This window comes from Armigeres subalbatus, chromosome 2, assembly GCF_024139115.2.
Source record: "Armigeres subalbatus isolate Guangzhou_Male chromosome 2, GZ_Asu_2, whole genome shotgun sequence".
Taxonomy (NCBI): Eukaryota; Metazoa; Arthropoda; class Insecta; order Diptera; family Culicidae; genus Armigeres; species Armigeres subalbatus.
In genome coordinates this window covers 214,557,039-214,569,100 of record NC_085140.1, presented here as the reverse complement: position 1 = coordinate 214,569,100, position 12,062 = coordinate 214,557,039, and the positions used below count along the sequence as shown (strand labels likewise).

Here is a 12,062-nt window from a genome sequence, read left to right as displayed (position 1 = left end):
TGGATCCAATGGGTGCTTTTGGCTGTTTTAAAGACGGGAAACGTTTCGGGTTTGCACAATTGTATGTATTCTATATTTAAGAGTACCTCTTCTAGAGCACAAAACAAGACTCACATCTGCCATATGCTTAGCTTAAATGTAGAGAAGAAAACATAGCTTCAATGTGTTGCGAAGTTTTGAAATTATATCATTATGATTTATAAATCTAGCAAATATTGAAAAATTAAATATATTTGCAGCAACAGATGGCATTCGCATGTTTCTTAAAGTTATGGCCTCATGATATACGAATGCGTGAATGAAAACAAGGCTAAGGTTTTTCGATGTTAATGACTGTGGAAATGTTAAAAAATTACAAGCTGCGAGGCGGCTATGGTAAATTTTTTTGATATGCCTAATGCTAGCAAAGAATGTAATGCATTGAGTGAAGCATAAAAGTCGTTTGATAGCTAAATTTCTGCAAGTTATTTACAGGGTCTAAGCAACGACATGTCACTTTACAGAATGTTTGGCTGTATTACGTTTGGTTGTGGTGACTTAAGAAAATATATTTTGATGTGGCTCAATAAACGTACAATATTAAGGATTTTAAATTTAAGCTGCTATAGTGATGGGTTGTTAGCTACTATGTGAATCCATATGTGGTAATGCAAAAAAATATTATAACAATTACGTCAACAATTTAGCAATTTGTTGCTAACGGAAATAAAACCTAATTTAAACATATTGGATAATAAGTTGAATGCTTCTTTGAAGACTTTTATGATTTAATTATCTATCATCTGTAATCCACACGGAGCATCAAAATCGTCTTGAAAGTCCACACACTTCATTTTTTTACCGAGATCTCAGCAAAATGTTGAACTTTAACCGAGATACGCACAGCCGTGCCCCAGCAAACATTTTTTTTGCCGAGATTTCTGTCAAAGTTGCTGAAAATCAGCTAACAAACGACATTTTTGCCGGAATATCAGTTTTTCATTTTGCTGGCGCACGGCTGTGCGGATTTTTGCCGAGCAGCAGAAATAAAAACTAAGTGAACACAGAATTGTGCAGTGATAAACTTAAAAGTAATTAAAAAATCACCTTAATAAAGATTTAAAAAAAACATGCAATGCAAATACTATATAGTTCACAGCTGTCTATTTGTTACAGGCAAACTTTTACAGTTAATATTTATTTTTGTTTACTAACCATTTCGAAATCTAAAAAGTACTCGCATATTTACAGAACGTTCAGATGTTTGAATACTCAGTAACATTTTACTGACTCTAGTAATGCGAATTTACTGCGTGGGCCTTGGTATAGACGTCAGCACTCAGATACCCGTTACTTTTAAGGTTTTCCAATTTATTTTCCCAAGGACATTTGCACTCAGTTGTAGGTTTTGGCTGATCCGAGCTATCAAATTACCATTCACCCCCACTGGCACTGAATGCTCTCTTGTTTCTCCGAAAATTTCAAACACATCAGAGTGTCACAGTAATGATCTCAACCAAAAAAATAGGAAATAGGTCTCGATTTGTCAAATTCTTTGAAACTCTTTTGCATGGCATCTTGAAATGTTCATACCGAGCGCTCTAAGAAAACGACCCTTCCAATAAGAGAAATTAACCTGCCAATGTCGACTGTTTCCTATTTGCCCATTCTTTCGTGTCACTTGCCCAGACACTTTCCTATCTCTGGAGACAAGACATCGAGAGGAGGCAGGATATTTATTTTTATAGCTCACCGGCTACATTGATATCGACAGGAGCAAACAACATTAGTCCACGCTCGATTGAGCAACAACACTTTGCTGGCCAGCATGAGGCTTGAGTTTTTTTTACTCCAGCTTCTACCGTTCACGACGAGACCACCAACTGAGTATCAAACGGCGTGAATCAAATCCATTTCCTTGGTTGAACGGTGTTGCCTCTCCATTTCGGTGGCAAGTGGAAAAATTGCGAACAAGAAAATGAAAATCAATTTCACAGACTGTTTACGAAAGATCAAGTGTCGTGATTTGTATATTGGCCAATAATACATATGACGTGGACCATTTTGCCGGGGGTACCAATAGTTCATTGTTTGCTATAGTTAATAGAAGGAAGATTTTCGAAATCTTTTTGATTATACTTTACCGCAATGTGCCACTTGGTTCACGATAAACTGAAACTTCTAGGAGTAAGAATGTGAAAATGGATTTTTCCCATACTAATTTTCTTACAAACTTCAAACACGATGCAGAAAGCAAGGCAGCAACTAATGATTGGATGAAGTTTGCGTTTTTCCATACAACTACGCTTTACATCAAACTACTCGGTATCATATTGCTCAACATTAACTAGTTGTTGCTATTTGCCCGAAATTATGAAGAATTCACTTATATAGTTGAGGCCATAGTTTTAAGAAGATGGTATGTTATATGTCCTTTTTTTGTTGCCAAGGACCTGAAAGGGATAATGGATGTGTTTAAAAAAAAAACAAATATAAAATATTAAGGGTAGTAGCGAATCAGCATCTATTTCCGATAGCCTATCACGCTTATTCTATTTTAACTTAGATGAAAGATGAGAAAAAGAAGGTCCTCAGCCAATTATTGCTGCACAATTGTAAACAGAAGGTACTTACTAGAGGCCACTGCCTTACATAAAAGAATAAAAAACAGTTCCCTGGGACTTTAAAAGGTACAGAAAACTGCTTTCCACATTCATTTTCCCGATGAGAAACAAAAGAGTAATGAATTATGAATACTATGCAAAGAGAAAGAAAACATTAAGCCGGGATGATAGTCAAGATCCCATGATGATGTGAGAGGATAGAATAGAAGCTAGAAAGCACTACAATTGACAGAAGACAACCCTGGGGCTGTGTACAGCAGTAACAGTATTCAATTCAACCTGACAATGCGGAACCGTGGAGGTTTGCAAACTATGTCAAATGAAGCAAGTGCTACATGATGAAAAATCAGAAGGAATATCAAATGTATTATTCAGCGTTGACTATAGTGTTTTTTATTGCTTAGAATTTATTAGAACGTTTCAATAAAATAGCCATAGCATGTCCATATACATTCATAACAGCATGTACTAATGCACATGTTTACGGGGGCTGGATTATTCTTTTTATAGGGTCTCTAGTTAGCTTTGCGAGCAAAGGCGTAGGATAGCCGGTCCGGTCTAGGATTTTTTCGAGTGGGAAACATTTTCGGTTCCTCTGGGCACAGTGTATCCCATTGCATTGTACTTGCCACACAAGATACATACTCATGCAATTGGCGGGCATAGAAAAACTTTCAATTAATAATTGTGGAGATGCTAACAGAAGACTAGGGGCCGATTTCTTCACCACCGCTTAGGCCTTAAACTATGTTTAAGCGTATGGGTAAGCACCGCTTAAGCGTTAAGCGGAGGTGAAGAAATTGGCGCTAAGTTGAAAAGCAGGCCTAATTCCAGTTGAAATGTGGAACCAACAAAATTGATTTATGATGTTATTTAAGCAGTTAACAGCTAAATCTGATATTTCAAGAATACGCCTTTGGTTGTCCCTTACTAGATGAAATTCAAAGTCCCTTGAATTCAGCATACTGCATTACCTCCGTAAGTCGATACCTCCCTTACTCGATATTCTCTAAGTCGAAGTAATTTCTCAAAGCATTTTCACCTCGCTAACTCGATGTTGTAAGAATCAGTTCACATGCACAAAATATATGATGTCGACGTGAGAAATAGAAAGTGATAGAGATAAAAGTGAGAAGTGATAAGTGAGACGTGAAAAGAGAAAAGTGAGAAGTGATAAATGATACGTGAAAAGAGAAAAGTGAGAAATTGAAAGTGGAAAATGAGAAGTGAGAAGTAAGAATTGAGAAGTGAAAGTGAGAAGAGAGAAATTTGAGAAATGAGAAGTGAAAAGTAAGAAGTGAGTAGTAAAAAGTGAGAAGTGAGAAATTCGAAGTGAATAGTGTGAAGTGAGAAGTGAGAAGTGAAAAGTGGGAAGTGAAAAGTTAAAAATGAAAAGTAAATTGTGAGAAGTGAGAAGTATAAAGTGAAAAGTCAGAATTGAGAAGTGAGAAGTTAAAAGTGAAAAAAATTGAGAAGTGATAAGTTAGAAATGAAAAGTGAATAGTGAAAGGTGAAAAGTGTAACGGAGTGGAAATGTCCCGAGCGGAATATTAAGACGCTTCTACCACGATATATGAAGTGTTCGGGGCCGACGGCGCGGCACTGGTTTTTCGGGTTTTTAGTTCAAACACTCAATCACGATTGGAATAAGACCTTTTTATTTATGTAACACTATTTAGTTCTTACAATTATACTTTTCTTCTACTATGTAACACTTGTTTCTTATAATTACACTTTTTCCCTAGAAATTAAACTCAAATATTATCCATTTCAACGGATTTCGCACTATTTTCCGTATGAAGTTTTCACAAGTTTCTAACACTTTTTTTCGATACTTATCAAGAGACTCTAACACCGATTCTCGATTTTACCGCGACGGACATTTAACTGTTCACTTTTATCTTTTTCAAGAAGTTAATTAATTTAAACTTAGATCTCGATTCGTGCACTAGTCACGAGTGTCGAGGTGTCTAAGGGACAACCCTGATTCAATTGGAGTGTTCGGTAGGCCGGCTAGGGAAACCTAGAAAGCGCCGAATTCCAATAAAGGTGCTGCTGAATATTTGGGACTGACCCTGACTCAATTGGAGTATTCGGTAGGCCGGCTAGGGAAACCTAGAAAGCGCCGAATTCCAATAAAGGTGCTGCTGAATATTTGGGACTGACCCCGAGCTTGGAAAAGCGCACGGTATATATAGTCAATCCGAGTTCTGAATTTCATAATGATTTCATGAATTGCATCAGACTGGACTTTGGACCCCACGAAAAGTCCGAGAATCCTTAAATAACGTAATCATTTTCTTCATCCCACATTTATCTGTTCAGACTATGTGGTTTTAATTTTAACTTCGTAAATATCCTCAATTTTTAGCTTCCATTCATTACTCAACTTTGCATTCTTTATGGATGCTCCCTAAAGTTCTCTTGCACGAAATGCTTAATCAGCTTATTTGAAAAATGCATAAATTCCGAAACAACTTCTTTTTTTTTCAAATTTTATACAATAGTTATTTAATATCTTGTCATAAATTAGCTAATTCAGCCTTAATATTGGACTTCCATACTTTACGAAACTTTGCCCCCTTTTTTGGATGTCCCCTTTGAAATTCTCTTGGAAAAATTCTGTTCTCTTTCCACTCTCTAAAACTCTCTTATTTCGAGCACACATTCAAGTGGCTACTTCAATTTACTAATATATCTTTTGTATAAAATGAGTATCTCTAAGTCCTGCCCCTTTCTTTACACCTAAACTTGACCATTGCTATCTCACAGAGTAATGTTCAACAAGTCCCAAATGTTTCATAATGCATGATACTACTAAACCAACGGAGTTGTGAAAACCTTCACTTAAAAATCTGTATTCGAACCCAGCATGGGTTCTTTGTAAAACAGCGCACCATACCGCCGAGCTATTAACAGCTACCGCTTGTATTACTCTTTGATTTTAAGTATACTCTTAAAAGTCAATCAATAAATTGCTTTCTCTTTCTTTCAACTGGACTTTGAATTAAATTCCCCTATCCCTAAAGAATCATTACCCCTTCGGGTCGGCTCTTCCTTTTCCGAAACACTCAGACCCCATTATCAATATTTCCTTTCAAGTTTATATTGGTAAGAACAAAATCATGTTCTCTCTGTTTTTCATACTTGGCAACAAATCCCTTTATATCAATACACCTGTATACGTGTATGTAGATTCAATGAAGACTCTTATTGTCTCTATCATTTTGGCTAAGTTATTATTCCACGCTCCTCACCCAAACAAATTTTTTCCTTAGTGTCCTATACATATGCGCCAATGCATCATCATCAATGACGATCGCGGCTATGTACCGCTATATCGTACACTGTCCAATATGTGAGCACGTTTGAACATGTCAATCCACCGCGCTCCAGTTAAGTAAATCTGACTAAGCTGTTTTCGACGGTTTCGCCAAACCGTGATAAGGGTATGCGATATTTCACATAACTTTTAAATTGATGAAAAGTAAATTAACCCAAAAATTCCTACATGCAACATTTTAAATTTATGTTGATTGCTTAAATTACTTTGCGTTGAGTAATTGAATATATTCGGCCTTTTTTTTTACAATATCTCACTGCCATCAGTATTTAAAATTGTTTTAGGAAGGTGTCGGCACATAAGGCTGTGCATATCCTTCCATCCCATCGAGTTGAGCATATATAGTAGATTATGCTCAATTGTTTGCGCCGGAAAATCCGAGTAAATATATCGGTCAAACGGTCAAAAGTAACATGAATTATACTGTCAATAGTGATTTTATGCCACATTGACCCTTAATAACGTACTTGTCATTCCATTACGTTGGGAAAGGTAATGAACGTTTTCCCTGCGAACAATAATTGCCACTAATAAAATTGAAATATGATGCTCCGTATGTGAATCGCCGGGCGTTGGTCCCTCACCAGTGGCAATGTTTTTGCCCTCTTGTATGTATATTATTTCGTATGCACGATCGTTTATTTTAATTTGTTTTGGATCAGCTGATCGCAAGTAAATGGGTCAGCTGAGTCTGTCTCAAAGTTTTACGCTTTCTTCTATGTTTGGCTTAAATATTCCTACGATATATCCCGTGATCTGATATGAGGAGTGATGAAGGATCTCAAGGCCGTTCATCTCCTCCCACACAAACGAGGTGAAGGTTCATTAAGAAAATGATCCTTCGCTTGTTAGGGTAGGCCAAAAACATATATATTTTTCTATTATATAATTATTCAATGGTCCGTTGTTTATCAATCATTAACTCAAGACAAAATTTTCAGATTCAATTTCTATATTTGTTATTAGGTGACCACATTTCATATTTGTTATTTTTTCAAGCATTTTGCATGATTCATTGTATAGTTTGAAAGCATTTTCTAAAGAATCAATCTTACTATTTAGCATTTGGAAGTCCAATTTTACCTTCACGCAAAATTTTCCTTGTATTATGCGAGTATCGCTGAGTTTTTCCATGTATAATTTGGGACTTTCGCATGCTCCCAATCGTGTACTGGCTATTAAGAGCCTGTAAAGGGTTAGAGAAGATGAAAACAATCAAATGTTTGGTATTAGTTATTGTATTTTTTTAATCTGTTATTATGTATTTTCTCCAATTTGTTCCCATTTTTAATGATTGTTGTTTGTTCGCTAGGAAAAGCGACAATTTCATAGGGGCCCTTCCATAAGGCCTGTAATTTTTGTCCTGCACCCGTTGGGTTGGCTTGAACGAGAACCATATCTCCCCACATGGGCTGCCATTCGTCAGAGTTCCTATCGTAAATTTCCTTACGTTTTTCCTTCGATATTATTAAATTTTGTCTTGCATTTTCATGCAATCTTTTAAAAATTATTTTCATTTCTTTACTGTAGTCATCATAGTTTAATTCTGACTCGGTAATTGTATAAATTGATGACGGGATTCTTGCTTTTCTTCCATATAGGAGTTCGAACGGAGTATAATTCGTTGATCCGTTGTTTGTCGTATTATATTCAAACGAGAAGTAGTTTAAGTGTTGATCCCATAATTGTGGATTACCACCTACAAATTGTCTAAGATACATTTTCAATTCTCTGTTAGATCTTTCTACTAAATTTGCCTGTGGGTGATAAGCACTAGTATTAATCTTTTTAATTTTCAAAATTTTGCAAATGTGTTTGAAAAATTTACTCATAAAATTTGATCCTTGGTCTGTAACCAATTCTAAGGGTGTCCCGTACTTGCAAATTAAATTTTCTACAAAAGTTCTTGCAACAGTTTCGGCTTCATAGGTGATACCACCAGAAAACGTGTCAGGTCATCTTGCATGACAAGCCCATATCTGTTCCCCCATTCCGATTCCGGTAGAACTACAATATCCATGTATAATTTTTCGAATGGTTCACAAGCAGTGGTAGTAATTTTCATTGGTATTTTGTGTGATTTACCAATTTTATTCTTTTGACAAGAGGCACACTGCCGAACATAGTTGTCAATATCTCGTCTCATGTTTTGCCACACGAAAATTAATCCAATTCTTTTTCGCATCCGGCGTGCTCCGACGTGTCCTCCTAAGGGAGCATCATGAAATTCTCTAAGTATTGTTTCAATCTCATTAGTATTAATTTGAATTCGTTCGGAATCTGCGTTATATAGGCTGAAAACTAAGCCATATTTGGTTGCTAGAAATTGTAATATTTCTAATATATCAAACTGTTTTATTTTTCGAAACGATGTGACATGAATTTTATTTGAAGCTTTAATCATAGTTCCATTATCGCTTAAACATTTATCTAATTTCTGGAAAAACTTTCTGCTGTTGATTACTGAATTACTTTTCCCGTCAACAATTATTCCAAATATGTTTTCCTGTGGAATCGATAGTATTCCGTTTTCGCTAAAGTCTTTTATTCCATGCGGTAAATTGGTGATTTGTGAAATTTCATTGTATTTTGATCTACTGTTCAAAATAACGATATTAATATCGGCTGAGTCATCCTTTAGTGATTTTGAAATTACTAATTGTTCTATGTCAATTGAATTTTCTTTAGATGATTCCAAATATTCTTCGTATGCGTTGGTCATATTGGAATCTTCAACGTCACAATTTTTGTCTATATCATATGATTGAGTCATATCATCATTAATTTGATTTTGATGCGTTACAATAGGCAAGTTTTTGTCGTTGTCTATGTTTGTATTAGGCGAATTATTATCTTTTATTGCATTTACTGGTTCAAACAAGTAGAGTTCCTGCTGTTTTTAAGCTGCTGACGTGTAACAACAGCAATAATTTGTTCCTCTGATTCTGTGTTTTTGAGAGATTGATTTTCGGCAGTTGGAAGCCGAGATAAAAATCTGCTACAATGTTCTCTTTTCCTGTTTGTATCTAATGTCACATTCTAATCCTTGTAATTTCAATCTTAAGCGTGTGAGAATTGGCGAAGTTTCTTTTAAATGCCATAATGAAATAAGCGGTCTATGATCCGTATAGACAATAAACCTCTGATGATATATGTAATGTCTGAAATGCTGAACTGCCCACACTATTGCGAGTAATTCTTTTTCGATTGTATGATACCTTTTTCTGCTCCTATAAGACTCCTACTAGCATAAGCTATGGGTTTATCAATTGAATTTTCATTCGATAGTACCGCACCAATGCCATGTTCACTCGCGTCGGTAGTAATAACAAACGTGTCTTTATAATTTGGTCTGGATAAGAGTGAGTCCGATGTTAAAAAGTTTCTCAGTTCCTCAAATGCTTTTGGCAGTCATCCGACCAAACAAATTTAACATTTTTCCTCAATAATTCATTCAAGGGTTTCCGTTTCTCGGCTATTCCAGGTATGAATTTGCCATAGAAGTTCACAGTTCCTAAAAATGATCTTACTCCTTTCACTGTCTTGGGTACAGACATTTCTTTGATAACTTTAATATTATCATTTAATGGTCGTTTTCCATTTTTATCTACCATGTGTCCTAAGAATTTTAACTGAGTTTTCAGAATTTGACATTTCGTAGGCTCAATTTTCAAATTGTGCCTTCTAAGAGCTTCAAGTATTTTAATAAGATTTTCGTTATGTTCCTCTATTGTTTTTCCAAAAACAATGATGTCGTCTAAATAAACAATAGCTTTCACATCTTTAATCTCATAAATTATTGTGTTCATTAATCTTTGAAAGGTTGATGGACTGTTTCTTAGTCCCATTGGCATCCTTGTGAATTCAAAATGTCCTCTTGGTGTTGAGAAAGCAGTTTTGGCTGCATCTTTAGGGTGAATTGGAACCTGATAAAATCCTGACTTTAAGTCAATGGTTGAAAAATATGCACTATCCCCCAAATTGTCCATTATTTCATCTATTAATGGAATTGGATATACGAATGGTTTCGTAATCAAGTTTAACGCTCTGAAATCTACTACAATTCGATATTTCTTGTTTCCTTCTTCATCAAAATCTTTCTTCGGAATGCATAACACAGGTGCATTCCATGGACTTTTACTTGGCCTAATAATGCCTTGCTTGTACATTTCATCAATTTCTTCATTAATATGCTTCTTGGTAGATTCTGGAAATCTGTATTGTCGTTTATTAATTGGTACATTTGTTGTGGTTTCAATTTCATGCATTGCAGCATTCGTAATTGTAAGCTTATCTTCTTTCAAATAAAATACGTCGCTATATTTCGCCATAATTTCTTCTATCGCGTTGAAGTTAGGTTTCTTTAAATGCTTGAAGTCGATTATTTCTAGTAATTTACTACTGCGTTCATTGCCTCTTATTTGCTTTCGATTCTTGTTTTCTACCAAGCTGTAGTCTTGGTTGGAGTCCAAATCCACAGGTTTCCATTGTATTTCTGAATTCTCTTCCCGATATTCGTTTTCTTCATATTCATCAATATCGTTGTCGCCCATATTATCATTCAATTTTTGTTCTGAAGATTCAATCATTGTAGTTTCGTCGTAATAATATTCATCTGCATGATCCGATCCATATTCCGGACTCATGTTGTTGATAACTTGATTTGGTTTACATATTTCATCATCATTATGCTGCCAATCGTTTTCGGATTGGTTAAAATACGTGTTTTGATTGATCAATGTACTTGTTTGAATTTTGTTAATAGTATGCACGTACCTATTGTTGTTTCTACTTGATATCGAACCTTCGAAATGGTTTGCACCCGCTTTCAAAGTAATTGTTCTGAAGTTTTCACTAATGTTTGATATATATTGTTTAAGGAATTCTGTTCCAATGATACCTGGCATTATTAAATTGTCTACTAAGTGAAAAGTAGTTATAAATCTTATTCCATTGATAAGTAATTCTACGTCTGCTCTCCCAAGTGTTACTTTACTACCATTTTCTATACCCACTAGTGTAATTATCTCATCCGTATTAAAACTTTTAACGCCTACATAGCTTAATAAATCATATCTTAATAGGTTTACTGAAGAACCTGTATCTATTAAATATTTTACTTTATTCATGGGCTTGTCCACTGATGCCAACTCCATGAAATATTTATCATTATCATAAGTTAATTCCGTTGTAACTTGAGCTGCAATGTTTGAGATTTGAATGTCTTGTGGCTTTTCTATATGACCACACGTTTTATCTGATTTTGCAAAAAATACAAATCCCATGTCCTCGTTTAGTTTGGCTAATTTTCTGTCGTAAGTATAGCCTCCATTGTTGTCTTTATCTGCAGTGTACACTATGAATTCCTTTATTGAATGTGTCTGCTATGTACCTTAAAATGTCTAAACTTAATGTGTCGAGTAAATCTTTAAAGGAGAATACTTGAATAATTTTCGCCAACTTGGCAAATTTTGGACCGTTATGGAATCCATCTATGAGTCCTTTGAAAATACTTTCGAGTTAAAATCTGTTTCCTTAGTACCATTCATTAATATACCCCAAGTTCTTTTATTAGGAAATGAAAAATTCTTCCATTTAAATGTGGTTTTAGACCATACGGAAGGTCGATGAAATTCTTCAGTTCTTTATAAGCTGATAGACTGTTAATTATTAAAAATGTAGCATCTGTTTCATATTCCTCAAGTATTTTTGTCGTCAATCTTATTGATTTCTGTCTAAGCTGTGGCATTGCTTTTACAAACTCTTCGTAAGGATATGTTTTCCATGTATTATCTTTTGTGTCGACATTGAAGTTGATATTTTCTAGACCATCATTATGTGGGTTCCGAATTGATTCTTGTTGTTTGGAAAAAGTTCAAATCTACCTGATTCATCCATTATTGGTTCAATTATTTCTGAGAATGATCCAATTGTTTCGGGTTTCGAAGATTCTGTTGTGATAGATTCGGAATCTATATCGCTTTTAAAGTCATAATTCTGCTTATTCTGTTGGATAACCGAATCGATGCTTTTCTCGTACTTATCTCTTTCTTCATATTCTATTAAATCCTTGCTTACAAATCCGTAAACATTTAGAGAAGTGTTCTCTGATCTTT

General features: G+C 35.1%; 1 protein-coding gene across 1 annotated transcript in view; it reads right to left on the bottom strand.

The window, feature by feature from the left end:
• The window catches only part of LOC134211618 (cell adhesion molecule Dscam2), a 401,827-nt gene that overhangs the window by 120,112 nt on the left and 269,653 nt on the right, over positions 1-12,062 (bottom strand). The window lies entirely within an intron of this gene.